The sequence below is a fragment of the Triticum aestivum genome, chromosome 5B (assembly GCF_018294505.1).
Source record: "Triticum aestivum cultivar Chinese Spring chromosome 5B, IWGSC CS RefSeq v2.1, whole genome shotgun sequence".
NCBI classification, from domain to species: domain Eukaryota; kingdom Viridiplantae; phylum Streptophyta; class Magnoliopsida; order Poales; family Poaceae; genus Triticum; species Triticum aestivum.
Genome location: NC_057807.1, coordinates 63,684,608 through 63,705,455, shown reverse-complemented (window position 1 = coordinate 63,705,455; position 20,848 = coordinate 63,684,608). Strand labels below are relative to the sequence as shown.

Below are 20,848 nucleotides of genomic sequence, written 5' to 3'. Positions count from 1 at the left end.
CGTCCCGGGTTCTCTGTCATATGGATGCTAGCGACACTATCATATACGTGAGCCAAAAGACGCAAACGGTCCCGGGCCAGGTAAGGTGGCACCCGTGGGAGTACCGTGCGTGAGGCTGCAAAGTGATATGATGTGTTACATGCTGGATCGATGTGGCTTAGGATCGGGGTCCTGACAGCGTTGGCATCAGAGCCGGACTGCCTGTAGGTTCGCTAAGCCAAACTGGTCGATGTCGAGTCTAGAAATGCTTTAGTTATATGTAGGGGAATTGATTGTGGGAGGGAACGTAAGGCTCTTTTACTCCTTTACCTTATGCCCTCTGATCTGAGCCATTCTCTTCTCATTCTACGTGGGTTAAATACTAGGCTCTCTTCTCTCTATCAGGTTCACGTGTTACTAATCCGTAGTAACTTATAGGATTGTTGGTTTCAACCCAGTTCAGTTTCTACTAAATTTTAGTATGTTGCCAGTTGAACCGGAACCTTGATATGATGATGTTGAGTGGTTTTGCAAACTATTGTGGATGTCTCAACTCTTTTTCTGAGCATTTACAGCCGTTGTGCTGTCAAATTTCTCCTAGAAAATTCTAATGCCTTTGCATTATTTTGTGTTCCAGATGGCCACCCGTCCCCAGAACCAAGTGGTTCGTCTGACCCGTTGCATTGATGTATGTGGTCACACAGCCATGCTGGTTCGAGTGATGGTCGAGTCAGGTTACCGATGGTATCCCGAATATACCATCGAGGAGCAGTTTAGAGATTTTAATCAAAGCCAATATTTGTGCATGGTCAGGATATATCCATCATATCCCGGAGCTACTGAACCACTCCACTATTCTTATGGACTTGGGATCACTATTGGGATGTTCGTGTAGGATGCAGCCTACTCGATGATGACTATCATTCGAGCCAGAACTGCCTTGCTATGCAACACCGATTTTCGCTACATGCCAGCATCCCTCCCTCGGGCGCATGGCTACCTTCAGGGTATGTACAGCAATGCATCCCATGAGGACTCGCTCCTCCGCACTACTACTGAGATGCTGGAAGACAAGGATCGTGTAAATCGGGCCTTGCGTATGGAGCTCTTTAATGCACGTTCTGATCACTGGGCCACTTTGACTCGGTTTGCCCCTGCAGTGCAAGCCGGATACATGGACATGAGGGACTTGTACCCTGTGCGTGCCAGTCTGCCAGATTTTATGGAGTGGCGTGAGGTGGGAGGCATCACCCCTCCTAGTGGACCTCGCCTGCCACCATTTGTTGGACCAAGGACACACCCAAGTCCCTATGGTCCGCAAGCTCCTCAGGACCGTCTGTTCCCAGATGACCATGTTCTGCTTCCAGGCTTGGGTGGTGACTTCTATGAGGATTACTACAGAGCTATCTGAGCTAGTAGTAGATCCGCTAGTATTGTAATAGTTGTATGTCCACCTTCCTGCGTGACTTGTGGAATATAACTTAGTGTGTATCAATTCCGGAGGTGTAGAAAAATAATGTATAGGAGCTTGGAATGCCTCCGATGAGATGTAACGTCTTTCATCATAGTGGTACTCTAGCCTGTGCTTGTACTAAACTATGTATGGTGAGTATGACCGTTGGTATATATATGGCAGTTTCTATATTACCATGTCATACGGATGATCATCTCTGCATTCTTTGTTATCCGTTACATTCCGCACTTCCTTATCCAATTTTGCCATCCTGCTCTAAACCGTTGTTTTGTTTCCTAGGATGGTCAACACCCGCAACAACCCTGCTGCTCCTGAGCAGGGTGAAGCCAGTGCAGCCAGGAATGAAAACCTGCCTCAACCGCCCTCTCTGGTCGAAGTTATGCTGGAGGCAGAACGGAACAAGCGTGAGACCAACCGCTTGCTGGAGCGGATTGAGCAGAACACTGCACGCCAGCAGAGGAACAACCTTGTGTCAGTCAATGACTTTGTCAAGCTGTATCCACCGAAGTTCAAGCATTCCGTCGAGCCTCTCGACGCAGATGACTGGCTTCGCAGCATCGCCCACAAGCTGCATTCTGCCAACGTAGCTGAAGATGATAAAGTCACCTTTGCAGCTTATCACCTCGAAGGCCTTGCTAGCCTTTGGTGGGAAAATTATGAGGCTATGCGCCTGGCTGGCCAAGTCACTACCTGGGCTGATTTCAGTACTGCTTTCCGTGAGCATCACATCCCGGAAGGTCTTATGGATCGCAAGAGGGAGGAGTTCTGCAACTTCACCCAGGGTAGACTGACTGTGGATGCATACAGTCGTGAGTTTGGAAATCTAGCACGTTATGCTCCCGAAGAGGTATCCACCAACGCCAAGAAGCAGGCAAGGTTCCGCAAGGGACTTAGCCCCGAGCTTCGTCGTGATCTTCGTCTGCATGATTGCACCTCTTTTCCAAAGTTAGTCAACAAGGCCATCAGTGCCGAGACAGGGCAGACTGACTTCGAAGCTTCATGCAAGCACTCTCGTGACTTTGGATCTTCATCCGGCTCTGGGTCTCAGAAGCGTCGGGTCTGGATCCCTAACACTGCTGTGCCATCCAGGTTCACCCCGAGGCCATCCTTTGAGGCGCCTCGCCCCAACCAGCAGTATGTACCTCCCAGGACTTATGGTGGCCCCACTGCTAATGCTGCTCCACGCCCCAATATGATAACTTGCTTCAAGTGTGGAGAGACGGGTCACTACATCCGTGAGTGTCCCCAGAACAACCCCAATCAGTTCGGAAAGTCTGTTGGCCGTGGCAGGCCGACAGGAAAGGTGCTTGTTGCCAAGCTAGCCACCACTGCTCGTGGCCATGTCAACTATGTCTCAGCTGAGGAGACTCAAGAGGATCCCAAGGTCGTTCTCGGTACGCTCCTTGTTAATTGCCATCCGGCAACTATTCTCTTTGATACTGGAGCATCTCATTCATTTATTTCTAAGAGCTATGCTCGATTGCACAACACCACATTCTGTGACATGCCCACCTCCATGGTAATTCAAACCCCTGGTTCTAAGTGGCAAACCTCTAGAATCAGCCATGGAAATGAAATTCTTGTCGACAGACTAGTCTTCCTTGCATCACATATAGCTCTCAAGTCCTCAGACATAAACATCATCTTGGGTATGGACTGGATGTCAGCCCATTACGCTAAGATTGATTGCTCTACTAGAATTGTTCAACTCACCCACCCATCGGGCAAGACAGTCAATGTCTCGACCCGAGTGTCCGAGCGTCAGCTCTACTCCTTAAATGCCAACCCCCTTCCAGACCTTGAAGATATTCCGGTAGTCCGTGACTTTCCGGATGTCTTTCCAGAGGAACTGCCAGGTGTTCCACCTGACAGAGATGTTGAGTTCGTAATAGACCTTGTTCCAGGAACCGTCCCAATCTCTAGAAGACCCTATAAGATGGCACCCCTAGAACTAGCCGAGCTTAAGAAACAACTCGATGAGTCCTTGCAAAAGGGATTCATCCGTCCTAGTTCTTCTCCATGGGCTTGCCCCATCCTCTTCATCAAGAAGAAGGATGGAACGGATCGGATGGTTGTAGATTACCGACCTGTCAACTTGGTCACTATCAAGAACAAGTATCCGCTCCCCAGGATCAACGATTTGTATGATCAACTCGCTGGATCCTCAGTCTTTTCCAAGATGGATTTGAAGTTGGGTTACCATCAAATCAAAATCAAGAACGGGGACATTCCCAAAACGGCCTTTGTTACTCGTTATGGCCAATACGAGTACACTGTCATGTCCTTCGGTTTAACAAATGCTCCAGCCACTTTCTCTCGGTTAATGAACTCGATCTTCATGGAGTACTTGGCTAAATTCGTCGTGGTTTACCTCGATGATATACTCATCTACTCCAAGAATGAGGAAGAACATGCCGAACATCTAAGGCTAGTATTGATCAAACTTCGAGAGCATCGCCTTTATGCCAAATTTTCCAAGTGCGAATTTTGGTTGCCAGAAGTGACCTACCTAGGCCATGTAATCTCTGGCAAGGGCATTGCTATCAATCCCGAGCGAGTTCAAGCCGTCCTTGACTGGACTCCACCTGAAACGGTCAAGCAAGTTTGGAGTTTTCTTGGTTTAGCGAGCTATTGTCGCCGCTTCGTCGAGAATTTCTCCAAAGTTGCTAAGCCTCTAACTGAACTCCTCAAGAAAGATAAAAAGTTCGAGTGGACCCCACAGTGCGAGTTCAGCTTTCAGGAACTGAAAAGATGCCTGACATCTGCTCCCGTACTGGTACCACCAGATTTTTCTAAGGACTTTGTTATCTATTGCAATGCCTCGCGACAAGGACTAGGTTGCATTCTCATGCAAAATCGTCATGTGATTGCCTACGCTTCTCGACAGTTGCGTCCACATGAGGATAACTATCCCACACATGATCTAGAGCTTGCAGCTGTAGTCCATGCACTCAAAACCTGGCGACATTACCTTCTTGGTAATCGTTGCGAAATCTACACTGATCACCAAAGTCTGAAATACATCTTCACCCAACCGGATTTGAATCTCAGGAAAAGACGTTGGGTCGAGTTGATCACGGATTACGACTTAGGTATAACTTACACCCCAGGCAAAGCCAATGTCATGGCTGATGCACTAAGTCATAAATCTTATTGTAACAACATGATGTTACAACAAAGTCAACCACTTCTCCACGAGGAATTTCGTAAGCTCAACCTTCACATTGCTCCTCGAGGATTCCTTTCCACCCTGGTGGCGAAACCTAACCTGATGGATCAAATCATAGCTGCCCAGAAGCGTGACAAGGGCATATCTTGTATTAGGGAAAACATTGCAAGCGGAGTTGCTAAATGTTTTTCCATGGATGAGTGAGGTGTTGTCTTCTTTGAGAACCGCTTGGTGGTCCCCAAGAAACAACATCTACGGCAATTGATCCTTAAGGAAGCTCATGAATCCCCTCTCACTATTCATCCCGGTAGTACTAAAATGTATCAAGACCTACGCCAGAGGTTTTGGTGGACTAGGACGAAGAGAGAAATCGCTCAATACATTGCTAATTGCGACGTCTGTCGTCGCGTTAAAGCAGAGCATCAACGGCCTGCTGGCACCCTTCAACCTTTGGAAATTCCTGAATGGAAATGTGATAAAATCGGTATGGATTTCATTACCGGGTTTCCCAGGACCAAGCGAGGGAATAATGCTATCTTCGTCATTGTCGATCGTCTTTCCAAAGTCGCCCACTTCTTACCCATTCGTGAGAGTATAACCGCTAGCCAGCTAGCTGATTTGTACATCTCTCGAATAGTGTCTCTCCATGGTGTTCCATTAGAAATTAATTCAGACCGTGGAAGTCTTTTCACCTCTCGATTTTGGGAAAGTTTCCAAAATGCTATGGGGACTCGTCTCTCCTTTAGCACCGCCTTGCATCCTCAATCAAGTGGTCAAGTAGAACGAGTCAATCAAATTCTGGAGGATATGCTCCGAGCTTATGTCATCTCTTTCGGAATGAATTGGGAGAAGTGCCTTCCATTTGCCGAGTTCGCTTATAGCAATAGTTATCAAGCTAGCTTGGGCAAAGCTCCTTTAGAAGTTCTCTATGGACAAAAATGTCGAACGCCTCTTAACTGGTCAGAAACCCGGGAAAGACAACTCTTTGGCCCGGATATGATCCAGGAAGCAGAAGAGCAGGTTCGCGTCATTCGTGAGAAATTGAGAACAGCCCAATCTCGACAAAAGAGTCAGTATGAAGTTGGCTAGATGGCTTACCTTCGGGTTACACCTTTAAAGGGAACCCATCGATTCAGTATCAAAGGCAAGTTGGCTCCTCGGTACATTGGACCCTTTCGCATTCTTGCCAAACGAGGGGAAGTTACCTACCAGTTGGAACTACCTCCGCATCTCTCCAGAGTTCATGATGTCTTCCACGTTTCTCAACTCAGGCGTTGCTTCTCGGATCCTATCCGTGGAGTGGACCACGAAACGCTTGATCTCCAAGATAACCTCACTTATCGAGAATACCTCGTTCGTATCCTTGATCAAGCCGAGCGTACCACTCGACGCCAGAATATCAAGTTTCTCAAAGTTCAATGGTCACACCATTCCGAGCAAGAAGCTACATGGGAAAGGGAGGATCGTCTTCGACTCGAGTACCCTACCTTCCTTCTGACGGATTCTAAATCTCGGGACGAGATACTTTTGAGTGGGGGTGAGTTGTCACATCCTAGTTAGACCTTGCATTAGAGTGTGCATCATGTTTACTTTTCATCAGAAACTTGATATGGGGAAGGCAGAACCCCCAGCACCCTCCTAAAATCAACTAGGGTTTACTAAAAATAATTTCAATGAACCTGAAATGCCCTTCTAAAATGTTCACCCTCTTTGTCTTGGGTTAGAGCCTTTGGCAAAATAGGTGCACAATTTTCTAGGACAACAAAAGGTCATTGGATTAAATCATATGTATGTTGCCTTTGGACAATTAAATGCTAATAAATATTTTAAATGTTCAAATAATTCTGGAATTAAGTTAGGGCTGTTAGGAATAATCCCAACAGAGCCCACAATTAATTTCAGGATTTTAGAAAGTGCCTAGGTATTTTTAATAATGCCACAAAGTTACAGAAAAATAGAAAAAAGAAACAAATCAGAAAAACTTACCTGGCGCCACCCACCAGGCCCACCTGCCGGCCCAGCCCAGCCACCGCGCCAGCGAGCAGCTTGGCTTGGCCAGGCAGGCAGCCAGGTGCTCGACGGCGAGCTCAGCGCGTGCCACGCAGCTGGTCGCCGCCCTGCCTCCTCCCCTCATCGCCCTGCTGGCCTGGACAGGCTCCACGTCGCTGCCCCGAACCCCTGGACACCTCCATTCGCCCCCTGCCTCTCTCCCTCGCACTCCCTCGCCATGGCCGACGCAGCCGTCGCCGTTCCGCCACCGTAGTCGCGTCCAACGCCGTCCCCGTGCTGCACCACCGTGTCCATCCTCTCCGCCGTCGACAACTTCGTCAAGCAGCCCGAGCCTCGAGCGCTCGCGAGCCCTGCTTCACCTTCTTCGACATCATCTTCACCGAGCACCGCCGGAGATCCCTTTCGACGTCGCCGCCGCATCAGCTCATCCCCGACCACGCCGTCTGGCTCTACGTGACCGCCGTGAGCTGCTGCACCTCCCCATCCTCTCCACTCTTCTTCTCGTGCACCGTAGCAACTGCACGAAGCTCGCCCGCACGCACCGCCGCGGAGCTCGTCGCCGACGTGACTCCGGCCAAACCCCGGCCACGCCACCCTGTCCAACAACCTCACCGCATCACCAGGAGTTCAACGCCACACTCCACGCACCTTTGGCGACCGCAAGGCTCGTCGCTGGCGACGTTTCCGGCCGCCCCGAGTCCAACCACTGCCACCAAACGCTGCGGCTCGTCCCCAGCTACACGTAGATGCTCTCCGTCGCTCGTTTGGTTGCTAGAATGCACAAATGCACTCTCACCGCCGCGTCTGGCCTCGCCGGCGGCTAGACGCCGGCGAGTTTGACCTGTTAACCGGCGGGTTTGACCCCCTGACGTGGACTGGGTGGGCCTAGTTGACTCCTCTGAGTCAATGACAAGTGGGCCCCCCCTCTGCTAATTAATCCAATTAGTTTTAATTAACTACTGACATGCGGGACCCACTGGTCAGTTTGACCTGGACGACCCCGTTGACCTCTGACGTCATCCTGACGTGATGCTGACGCAGTAATTTAATTACTGGAATTATTTCCATACACGAAATTCCAAAAATTAGTCCAAACTTCAAAAAATCATAGAAATTAATCTGTAACTCCAAATGCAAAGATTTATATATGAAATTTGATCAGAAAAATTCAATCCATCCATTGGAACTAGTTTCATGCATGTCAGAACAAGTTAAACCTGCTGTTTATACAATACAAGGTGATGCACTTAAATCGCTAAGTTAAATGATCTAACACTTGAACCTTTGGTTCAACTAATCACTTTCCTTCCTGTTTTAGCTTGCATTAGACCAGGACACTTTCATATTGCCATGTCATAGCATGCATCATAATGTTGCATATCATCATGTGTAGATTGTGTTCTGATGTGTTCTTCGTGGTAGGTTCTGCCTCCGAAGATATTCACGAGTATCCAACTGAAGGGCAGTATCCTACCACCACTCCATCAGGCAAGCAACCCATTGATCTTTCCGATACAAACCCAGATTCTTGCTTCTGCTCTCGTTTACCGCATTAAGACAACGCGTTTCAAACTGCTGTGTGTTGCGGTAGTTGAACCCACTTCCTTTGCATGACATGTCATTGCCACAGTAACTAGATGAAACCCACTAGCATGTGTAGGAGTTGATTGAGCCATGTGTGTGTGTTTCCTACCATGCTATGCTTGCTATTCTTAGAGTTGTGTCAGGTCTGGCTCATCGGGATGATGAACTAGAGTGAAAGGTTGTGATGGTGTCGAGAGTGTGAAAGTGTTGAATACGATTTGGTAAAGGAATCGATGAGAGGCCATGTAGGAGTACATGGTGGGTTGTTTCATTGAGGCCGTCCCTAAGAACTGAGATCTGTGTGTGTGATTTAAGATTCAGCTACTACCACACATTGGGCCCTGAAATATGACCCCGCTCGACTTACCGACCCCTCTCGTCCTCTGTCCAGGAGTTGCAAGTAGTTTCTGGTGTTTGTAGTTGCTGGGGGCCCCACGCAGCGCTGACCATAGGGGTGGGCTGTGTTGCGGTAGGCACATGCCACGGTGTACCGATTCGCCCGTTTGGTGTCTCGGGAACCCTGCACACATCGTTTGGGGCCGTTGAGGACACCCCGGCCGGATCTCCTTGCGGATGGAACCCGAATAGGCGATAAACCTGGACTAGAGACTTGTGTGGTTGGTTAGGTCGTGGTCTACACCCACGTCGGCTTTCGCTTGAAGTCTGCCGAGCACATGACGTGTGCAGACGCTAAGTGGTGGAAACATGTGTGAAGAAGTACACCCCTGCAGGGTATAAAACTATTCGAATAGCCGCGTCCACGGTAAAGGACTACTTGGTCACCTATACAGTTCATAGACAAGTAAATGGATACTACTAAAAGCCTCAAGATAAGGGTGAGTACCGCGGATGGCACTCTCGTAGGATGGCGAGAGAGGATCCACGATGGAGTATTGTGTTGGTGATAGTGGACTCGTGTGCGACAAATGTTTTACAAGTTGCGTCTGTCGTAGGATAGCTTAGCCAAGAGTCAAAGCTGGCTTGCTGCAATAACTCCACTACCTTCTTGAGAATGTGCATGTATAGTAGGATTCTATTGTAAGACTTGCTAAGTACCTTTGTACTCATGTTGCTTTAATTAATGTTTTCAGACGACAACACCGCCCCCTCTGATGGGTTCTACGTAGACCTTGATGTCGACGAGTGACTTATCACTCAGGTGGTGATCCAAGACTTGTGAAGGGTCGATGTAGATAGATAGGCTTCATCAAGCCTTCTTTCTTTTTTAGAGTCTGTACTCAGACTACTTTGCTTCCGCATGTGCTTGTATGTTTGTATGACTTGAGTGTCGGGTCATGTGACCCCTATCTGTATGGATGATATGTATGGCTCTTCGGAGCCTTTAAATAAAGTACTTGATTTGTAGAGTTTTATTGTGATGCCATGTTGTATTTACTCATATCGGGCATATTGTGTGAATGATTGAAATGCTTGGCATGAGTGGGATCCGACTATCTAGTTGTTTATCCTTGGCAGCCTATCATATGGGGAAATGTAGTCTAGTGCTTCTGAGCGATAGTAGTCCGCTACAGCCCGGTTCACCGGAGTTCTGCTAGCCCAGCACTAGTGCTCGGAACACTTGACTGGCCGGCATGTGATTCACTTCGTTCCTGTGTCTGTCCCTTCGGGGAAATGTCACACGGTGACTTCCGGAGTCCTGCCTAGCCTACTACAGCCCGGATTACCGGAGTCCTGTTAGCCCAGTGCTACAGCCCGGATTCACACATTGATGACCGACATGCTTGATGTGATTCATGTATGCCTGTCCTCATAGGCTAGTGCCGCTTTGGGTTCACGACTAGCCATGTCGGCCCGGGTTCTCTGTCATATGGATGCTAGCGACACTATCATATACGTGAGCCAAAAGACGCAAACGGTCCCGGGCCAGGTAAGGTGGCACCTGTGGGAGTACCGTGCGTGAGGCCGCAAAGTGATATGATGTGTTACATGCTGGATCGATGTGGCTTAGGATCGGGGTACTGACACCCACCTTTTGCTTATCGCACTATTTGTATCATTCTGCTTTAATCGCAGCTTTTTCAAATAAATAATGCATAGCTTTTGTCTATTATTGCATTAATCTCTTTTAAGAATATATGTTCATTAATGACATGTTGCACCCGTACACTTTGGTACGGCCAATACGCCAGGGGCTCAAGTACCCCACAACACGGTGTGAGAAGTCCGAACACTTTCACAAGTGCGGCACCCCGAACTTATAGCATTATATGCATCAGCTCCGAATCATGTCTTGGGTCAATAATTGGGTATGCCCAGCTCCTATGTTTTGGTACCTTACATTCCGTTATATCGGCTAAGGTAGCACTAGGAGAACTACTGCGATTGTGCCCCAGTTGAGCTGGGCTAAGCACCTCAGTAGAGAAAGCTAAAACTGACTATCATGATGAGGCGAGAGATGGTCGCTGAGGGAGTCCTGGATTAGGGGGTGTTCGGATAGCCGGACTATATCTCCCGCCGGACTCCAGGACTATGAAGATACAAGACCGAAGACTCCGTCCCGTGTCCGGAAGATTCTTTCCTTGGCGTAGAAGGCAAGCTAGGCGTGCGGATATTCAAGATCTCCTCCCCATGTAACCGACTCTGTGTAACCCTAACCGTATCCGGTGTCTATATAAACCGGAGGGTTCTAGTCCGTAGGACAAGATACAACATACGACTTCATCATCATACACAATCATACCGTAGGCTAGCTTCTAGGGTTTAGCCTCCTTGATCTCGTGGTAGATCTACTCTTGTACTACCCATATCATCAATATTAATCTAGCAGGAGTAGGGTTTTACCTCCACCGAGAGGGCCCGAACCTGGGTAAAACAAAGTGTCCCCTGTCTCCTGTTACCATCCGACCTTGACGCATAGTTCGGGACCCCCTACCCAAGATCCGCCGGTTTTGACACCGACATTGGTGCTTTCATTGAGAGTTCCGCTGTGTGATCGACAAAAGGATCGATGGCTCGCCTGCAGATCAACTGCGACTTCGACATCTTCGTCACCAGCTCGACTGGTTACCTTGGTTCGACCAAGAATTGCGCCCCGTGTTCGGATCACCATGTTTGGACAAGGGCCTTCATCAAACATTAACTCCGATCTCTATCAAGATCATGGAGGAATCATCCATGGAGCTCGGGGGCTCAACATCAACATTGCCCTCAAGCGACCGTGCTGTTTTCTGGACAGCAAACTCGTATCTTCTGCCACCACCTCCTCGAGTATCGCTTTGACGATCGCTTTGGTGGAATTGTGCAGAATTGAGTCTACAACAACCCTGAAAAATTTCGTCGAGTTTCGATGGAGGAATCTCTGGCAATCCGCGATATACCGGAGCCCTGTCAAATCTGGACGGGAATCTGGACAAGTTTAGGGCGTGGTGTCCAGCTTCTAGCTCGGACGTCCTTTGGAAGATCCAACCGTTGATCGGCTGCGGAATTCCTGTATCTACCACCTCTCAAAATTTTAGCTCGATCCGACCGTCCAAACTCCGGGAACCTTCCGATTAGTGCATCACTTTTCGGATCTGTTTTCTGCGCGAAAACGAATCCGACCCGAGTTCATCTTTTTTATGAACGGGATTTCGGACTTCCCTTTTGAAGGAAGTTTTGTATGGGTTATTGTGTTTTGTTCCCAAACACATCCCGCTAACTTTAAGATCTTTTGAACATGATGTTTGACATCATGCTGGTGTCAAACTAGTCCGGCAATATTGCTCCACGGCTGTCGACCTGCGCTAGACGCGTCGTCACTTTATGGCGCCGAGCTCAACTTCTTCGGATCATCATCTCGGCAAGCCGAACAAGAGTCCGGCATCGCGAAGGACAAATCATCACCAACATCGCCGCCCCACGGATTACACGGAGCGGGCATACCGGCATCACCGCACGGTCACTTCATCAAGCCGGCATCTACCACGTCACGACCTGCATCGGCAGGGCCGCACTATTGCTCCTCCGAACCGGTGTCCATCACGCCGACCTGCTTCAACATCTCGGTTGGAACGGAGGCTTCATCATCTCTTCATCAACCTACTCTGGTAACGGGCGTGCGGATCGAGTCCCAATTTCGGGAATCACCTTCCTTCGGATCGCTACAACAAATAAACCAGGTGCTACCAATCCCTAATATTTTTTGCTTGTTTGGGTTCATTTTTCCCAAGGGATTATTACTCCGGTTTGTGCATCATATGTACACAGGTCTATCAAAAGGTGGCCGCATTAACGATGGTCGCATGGTGGTTCGGTCAGTCTCCGTACATAGTCCGGCGAATGCCGCATCCGGAGCTCGGACCGACCTGTGAATCCAGGCTTTGCTACGCCTTTACCGCATCACGCCGATGCCCTGCATCGACATCGACTTCGGCGCCAGGCCATATTTCTTTTATTACTCGCTTTGCATAAATTATTCATTATGCAACGATTTTTTATTCACCATTATTACCATTATCTCCCGTTTGCACTATTTTTTGTGCACAGGAAAATGATCCAGGGACTTCGGCGTCACCCTGCCGGTCTGCATCGACCGTGCTATATCACCACTTCGGCGTGTCGAGCTCTTCGCTCCGCCACCTCGGGACCAGCTCGGGGGATAGAACCTTTGCCCGCATCAAGCTCGGACTGCGAACACATCAACCAGCTAAGTCGCTTTCATGCTCAAAGCTTTAATTTCTAACTTGTGTTCGGTTCGATCAAGCGTTATACTTTTTTGAAAAAAAAAGTTGCTTGTAAAAAACATCTTGTCCAAACTTTGTTCACACACACTCGACGCGCTACCCGCGCTCATTATACCTGGGGGCTTCTTTAACATAAGCTTGCTTATATGGGTTTTACACCCAACGCGTTCGTCAGACTTCCGCATGCACCTTTTCTTCACCATTATATGCATCGATATGACTTAAGTTTTGGCCAAGATGGGTTGCCTGGCTCCTGTGCTTACCCCTACGTTCTCGATTGTTCGGCTAGGGGTAAAGGGAGCACCTCTGCGATTGTTACTGCCGGATAAGCCGGATGTGTACCTCAGACTGGGTGAAGCCGAAAGCTAGCGTTCTTAAGGGAATATTCGGTCGGTGAACTAAAGATGATCCTTTTTATTTTTTACATACCCCCAGATGATTTCCTGCATTTGCAGTCCGGACGTGCACTTAAGGGCACGCCACCCCAGCGAAAGGAACCCTTAACGGAACTATTCTCTCTGGAAGATGTTTCTTACTAACCATGTAATATAACATAACTAGTTGGACACTTGTCTGATAAAGCACTAATGACCCCTACGCCTGGTCTCCATGCATATCTTGGTTCTTATATAACCATTATGGTATTCGGACACACTCCGAACCGTCTGGTCCCGAGGTCGAAGCGAAAAGGTCGGCAACGACAAACGATCTACAATCCAGCTAGAAGGCATTATATATGTCATTTTTAAATTACATAGTCATCATGATTGATTGTATTCCTCCTCTATACAGGCTGTCCAATTTACAGTCCTGCTAGGAATACTTTGTTTGTGACGCATAAATTCAAATACCCCGTTTACTTGGGGGCTTCTTTTATGAAGCTTTTCCTGTTGAATATGATTACACAACGGAACTCATGAGTACAAAAAATCTATTGCACAAGCCTCATAATAACAATGAGCACCGAAGAAAGGTATCGGTGGGGGTACTATTTTCTTCGAAGATGCTTCTTACACTTCATGGTAATATAGCATAAGTTCACTGAGCGCGCTTTGTCTGTTACAGCCTTATGACCTGATTGCCTGGTTATTGGAAACACCGTCGATATTCTCGACAGATGGAGTACATAACACTTTTCGGTCCTTGACCGAAGAGGGAGAAGCCGATGGTCGGTTAAGACGCATTTAAAGTTCGGTTGAACATAGATATGATATAAGTACTTCGGTACATGAAATCATTCTTTTACCCAAGTCACTTGGGGGCTCTTAATTTTATATAAGCCGTTTTATAATAAGTGTTCTTCTTCTTAGTCGTAGCAAAGTTTATTATTATTATTTATCACTCCTTTTTTCAACATGAGTGTGCGGTCACTAGCCGGGGAGCCTAATTTCTCTCTCAAAGCCGCTAGAGTTTAGCTTGCTAAACTGGCCCGATGAGAAGTACTCCGCCCTCGGGATAGGAGGTTGAAGCTGTAGGCTGACCCGCTCGAAGTCTTGAGATAGGATTTATCATGTCAAAGCACGACAGAAGCACTTCTTTTTTCTAAGACCAACTTTCAGATTGGCACTGAACACTTGACATTGTTCGGACGTCATGTTTTTACTGACGTTTCTTTATTTTCCATGCTTTTTGGCACTTTTAAACTATTTGTGCTTTTCCAGCATTAGTCTCGCAGTGCAACGCCGGACACCTTTATAGATTCGGCAAAAACATTCTCGGATATTGCTATATATGCATCGGTTTCGAATTGTGTCTTCGGTCAATAGTTGGGTTGCCCGGCTCCTGTGCTTTCCTCCTACGTTCCGCTTTGTTCGGCTAGGTGTGCAAAGGGAGAACCACTGCGATTGTGCTTCCAGCTCGCATGGTCAAGCACCTCAGTGGAGAAAGCCGAAAACTGACTGTCACAACAAGCGTCAACTGGTCAGCGATCCGATGACTACGACGGGCCATTCATAACAATGGCCGAAGTGTTTACGGCTTGACCTCGACTGTCGCCGAACACTATAGGGGGCTAGTAACTGGCCTCCCATACTAAATCCTCAATATTTTTCTCTTACATTGGAGCTGAGGTTTTATGATCATGCTTAGCATGACAACTCAAAGAAAGGAACCGATAGCGGGACTATTTTCTTTGAAAGACATTTCTTCTGTTAAACAGTAATATAACATATCTATCCGCGTACCTTTGTTTATAAAACCGTATGGCCAGATTCTCCTTGTTTGTCATCAATCTTTGCCCTCATAAAGGCGTTATAAAGTAAGACAAACACTCCTCGGTTACTGGCCGGGGAGGTGGAAGCCGATGGCCGGTCAACAAAGTTTTCTACAATACGGATCCGAGCATTAATGACGTAAAGTATTTGGATACATAGAGTCATTACACATAATTTGTGATTTTATTATGGATATTGATCCTTCATTCGGCCACCCGTGCCCGCATTAAGGCTCGGGGGCTACTGGGCTTTGGGATTATTATGTAAACATATTAAAGGGGCACATCGATCCCCTGATCTGGTGTTACCACCCGACCAGTGTCTCAGGGGCTACTGCATTGCTTGTCCAATGCAGAAAATTTTATGTGCAATATAGTTTCCGAGGAGATTTTGATCCTCAGGTCGGTCGGCCGCACCCAACCTGAGTCTTGAGGACTGAGCACGCCGCTTTTAGTGTCCCGAAGTATTCTGCCAAGCTAGGACTTGATCCTCAGGCCGATTTTGTAAATCAACCTGAGTCTCAGCGGCCAAACTCCTTCAACTCTTTTGAACCAAGGTGATATGACATCTTGGATATAGTCCGGCGTTGGAGCCTGGAGACAGTCCGACATTGGAGCCTGGACACAGTCCGGCGTTGGAGCCTGGATATAGTCCGGCGATGGAGCCTGGACACAATCCGGCGTTGGAGCTCGGATACATTCCGACGGTGGAGCTGGGAAGCGGGCTTGGGCGCTGGAGCTCGAGTGCGCGGAAAATGGATAGGCAGAGGAGGAAGAAGGCGTAAGTAAAAAGGTGGATCCTTATCCCCTTATATGGGCAGATGCGGTTGTGCGTCCCCACTTGCCTGATAAAACTCGCTTGCCTCTCAAACTCCATGGTAAATGGCACGGTTGGGTTACCCACGTCCGTATTAATGAGAATCCCGTTGAAAGGGGCGCACGATCTCTGCTTCGATAAGACATGCCAAGGAAACCGCTTTCTTGAACGTGCAGCGGTGGAACAGTAAAAATATTCCGTACAGAAGGCTTGGCCGCAGTGTTATGATGCACCGCGGGATACGTCAGCAGATTTGATTTGTGTTAATATTATTCTCTATATGGAAATACGTGGAAACTTATTTTGCAGAGCCGGACACTATTTTTGGTGTTACTCGTCTTCTTGAAGAACTTGGAGGAGGAACCCGCCCTGCAATGCCGAAGACAATTCTCGCGCCGGACTCGTCATTGAAGCCAGGTTTAGGGGCTACTGAGGGAGTCCTGGATTAGGGGGTGTTCGGATAGCCGGACTATATCTCCCGCCGGACTCCAGGACTATGAAGATACAAGACCGAAGACTCCGTCCCGTGTCCGGAAGATTCTTTCCTTGGCGTAGAAGGCAAGCTAGGCGTGCGGATATTCAAGATCTCCTCCCCATGTAACCGACTCTGTGTAACCCTAACCCTATCCGGTGTCTATATAAACCGGAGGGTTCTAGTCCGTAGGACAAGATACAACATACGACTTCATCATCATACACAATCATACCGTAGGCTAGCTTCTAGGGTTTAGCCTCCTTGATCTCGTGGTAGATCTACTCTTATACTACCCATATCATCAATATTAATCTAGTAGGAGTAGGGTTTTACCTCCACCGAGAGGGCCCGAACCTGGGTAAAACAAAGTGTCCCCTATCTCCTGTTACCATCCGACCTTGACGCACAGTTCGGGACCCCCTACCCGAGATCCGCCGGTTTTGACACCGACAGTCGCTGTTCGAGAGGTTTTCGAGTCCCTAAAGACTTATGCCACTTAGAGCGAGGAGTCGGCTTTGTCCGGCCTAGGCGTGGATAGCGCCCCAAACTCGGTCTTCCAAACACTAGAGGCTTTGCCGAAATTTAAAATTATAGAATTCTATGGCTAAGTTAGAGTGTTCAAGCATTATAGTCCGATTGCCTTGTTCGTTGTGTTGAGCGCCTCCCACGAAGGACCCAAGAATGGGAAAAAAAGCGCTCAAGTTTATCCCGAACACCCCAGCACTCGTGGCATGGGGGCAGAAGCCAATGACTCGCCATCTCTCAAATTTGATAAACGGCCGCACAAAAGGCAATATTTTAAATTCAAAAGTGTTGCTGAGCGCATATGAACAAGTTTTTAGCATACAGGATCACAAATGCGGGTTTACTAAAAAATTACATATTTGGAGCATTCATCCGCTATAAGGCGGGCACCCTTCAGTACGCCCTCATAATACGCTTCCGAGACGCGATGCTCCTTGCCCGGCGGCGGCCCGTCCTTCACCAGCTTCTCCGCATCCTTCTTGCCCCAGTGCACTTTAGCACGGGCAAGCGCCCTACGGGCACCTTCGATGCAGATGGAGCGCTTGATCACTTCAAGCCATGGACAGGCATCCACAAGCCGCCTCACCAGCCCGAAGTAGCTCCCAAGCAGAACCTCTCCACGCCAAAGCCGAACTATGAGGTCCTTCATGGCCTGTTCGGCCACCTTGTGGAGCTCGACCATTTGCTTCAGATGGTCGCTCCAGGGCACCGAGTGTCTGATCTCAACATACTAAGACCAGAACACCTTCTCCGTCGAGCTCCCCTCCTCGACTCGATAGTAGGCGGCGGCATCAGATGCACTGCGGGGCAAATCTGCGAATGCTCCTGGAGAGCTCCGGACTCGGGTAAGTAACAAGTAATTCACTTTCATGTGCTTGCTTTGCATAATGAATGCCTTACCCGCCGCTATCTTCTTCATCGCCTCAATTTCTTGGAGGGCTTTTTGGGCTTCGGCCTTGGCAGACTTTCCACTCTCAAGGGCTGCCGCAAGCTCGGACGCTTGCGTCTTTGAGTCAACCTCCAAACTGTCGTGTTTTTTCACGAGAGCTTGGAGCTCTTTCTGCACCTCCTCCACCCGCGCCTCCTGCTTTCCTATTTCTATGCGCTCCGCGGCCGCTCTATTTTCCGCCTCGGACAGTGCTTTCTTAAGGGTTGCCACCTCGGTCGTGGCCCCTATAATAGCACGTTGATCCTGTCATTTTTTGCAACCACATCTTCTCTACATACTTGCGTAAGGTTTTACTTACCTTCCTTCTCCTCGAGTTGCCTCTTGGCATGGCCGAGCTCGTTCTCGGACCGCGCGAGGTCTTGCTTCAGTGTATCCACCTCCGCAGTCAGTGCGGCGGAGGCCAGCAGTGAAGCCTGCATACGCATATTGACTTGATTATGTTAGACTCCTGCGAATGTTATAGATCCTCTATTCGGCTTTTCTTTCCAAATGCTGAACAGAGCATCAGGGGCTACTGTCTATGCGGTAATATTTTTACATATTCTTTACTTACCTCAAAGCCTGATAGAAGGCTGGCACAAGCTTCAGTCAGTCCGCTCTTGGCGGACTGAACCTTTTGGATCACTGCACTCATAATAGTGCGGTGCTCCTCATCTATGGAGGCGCCGTTAAGCACCTCCGGCAAATTGTCCGGTGCCTCCGGTTGGACGCAGGTCACCGGCTCGGTAGGCCGGCTCCTCTTAGAAGGAGACTGCCTGCCGGAGTCCGGAACCGTTGAAGGTTTCGCGCAGAGTCCGGCTCAAGGCCGGACTCGGAGCCCTTGGGGGTTTTATCCCTTTGCGCCTGGAGTCCGGGAGGTCGCCTTGCGGCACCTCCAGGACCACCTCCTCCTGGCTTGGAACCTGTTGGGACAGCACCTTGGCATCGTCCGTAGGGTGGGGGAAGCTAGCGGGCGGAAGTGAATTCACATCCGACGAATCCAGGGAGCCGCTCGACGACTCGTCGAGCCCGGCCTTGGGCGGACTGCATAGTTATATTCGGCGTAAGGAGGAGCTGTGCAAGAAAGGAACACTATCAATTGCTCTGGTGTCCGAATACTTATGATCTCGCCAGGGTCTTGGCACTATGCGGCCACTCCTCTTCGCCGTCGTCAGCGTTGGTGGAGTAGTCCGGAGGAAGGGTCTTCCCCTTCTTGGACCCTTCGACCTCCCCAGTTGGGGCGGCCTTCCTTTTCTTCCCTCCCCCGCTGGAGGGGGAGAGGTCTCTTCTTCCTCCTCCTCGTCTTCACGAGAGGAGTGCGTCTCGGAGTCGTCGGATGATGAATCCAACACCACCAGGCGTTGGGCACTCTTTCGAGTCCTTGTGGCCTTCTTCTTGGCCTTCTCCTCCGGCACCACATAGGGTGCCGGAACCAGCAGCTTTGCCAAGCGGGCGTCCGCTAGGTCTTCAGGCAAAGGAGCCGGATAGTTAATCTGTCCGGACGTCTCCTGCCAATCCTGTCAAAGGTATGGGAGCTTAGCTCCCGCATAGAGTCAAACTATGAAAAACTAATACCCTGTAAAAGGTAAAAATAGCTTACCACACTAGCGTGATGCTGCGTGCTGAATCCGCGATCCTCTGTAGCGGATGCGGGAGCCTCGATGCCCTTGAATAGCGCCTTCCAGGAATTTTCATACATCGTGTCGAAGAGCTTGCTCAGAGTTCGGTGCTGCGCCGGGTCGAACTCCCACAGGTTGAAAGCTCGTCGTTGACACGGGAGGATCCGGCGGATGAGCATAACCTGGACTACGTTGACAAGTTTGAGCTTCTTGTCCACCAGGGTTTGGACGCATGTTTGGAGTCCGGTCAGCTCTCCTTTGTTACCCCATGACAGGCCCGTCTCTTTCCAGGAGGTGAGCCACGTAGGGGGTCCGGATCGGAACTCGGTAGCTGCGACCCATTCAGGGTCGCGTGACTCGGTGATGTAAAACCACCCCGATTGCCACCCCTTTAGGGTCTCCATGAAGGAGCCCTCGAGCCATAGGACGTTGGGCATCTTGCCCACCATGGCGCCTCCGCACTCCGCCTGGTTGCCGCGCACCACCTTTGGCTTGACATTAAAAGTCTTGAGCCATAGGCCGAAATGGGGACGGATGCAGAGGAAGGCCTTGCACACGATGATAAACGCCGAGATCTTGAGGACGAAGTTCGGGGCCAGATCGTGGAAATCCAGGCCGTAGTAGAACATGAGCCCCCGGACAAATGGGTGGAGAGGGAAGCCCAGTCCACGGAGGAAATGCGGGAGGAACACCACCCTCTCATGGGTCCCGGGGTTGGGGACGAGCTGCCCCTCTTCGGGAAGCCGGTGCGTGATGTCGTTGGACAAGTATCCGGCCTTCCTCAGCTTTTTGATGTGTCCCTCCATGACGGAGGAGACCATCCACTTGCCTCCCGCTCCGGACATGGCTGGAGAAGGTTGAGGTGGGGAGTGTATACTTGGGCGCTGGAGCTCGAGTGCGCGGAAATGGACGAGCAAAGGAGGAATAAGGCGTGGATGACAAAGGTGGATCCTTATCCCCTTATATGGGCGGACGCGACTATGCGTCCCCACCAGCCTAGTAAAACTCGCTTATCTCCCAAGCGCCATAATCAATGGCGCGGTTGGGTTACCCACACCCATATTGATGAGAATCCCGGAATAAGGGGATACGATCTCTGCTTCGACAAGACGTGCCAAGGAAACCGCCTCGCTAAATGCGCTGAGGTGGGACAATAAAACGATTCGAATAAAGGCTTGGTCGTGGTGTGATGTCACGCTACAGAATACGTCAACAAATTAGATTTTTGTAAATATTATTCTCTCTATGGCAATATGTGGAAACTTATTTTGTAGAGCCGGAAACTATCCTTGTGTTCAAAATCTTCTATGAAGTATTTGGAGGAGGAACCCGCCTTGCAATGCCGAAGACAATCTGCGTGCCGGACTCGTCGTC

The 20,848-nt window shown here is 49.3% G+C and overlaps 1 pseudogene; it reads right to left on the bottom strand.

Annotated features, from left to right (window-relative positions):
- LOC123114637 (uncharacterized) overlaps positions 1 to 20,319 on the bottom strand; it is a 50,342-nt pseudogene extending 30,023 nt beyond the window's left edge.
- Between the last annotated feature and the right edge of the window lie 529 nt (positions 20,320 to 20,848).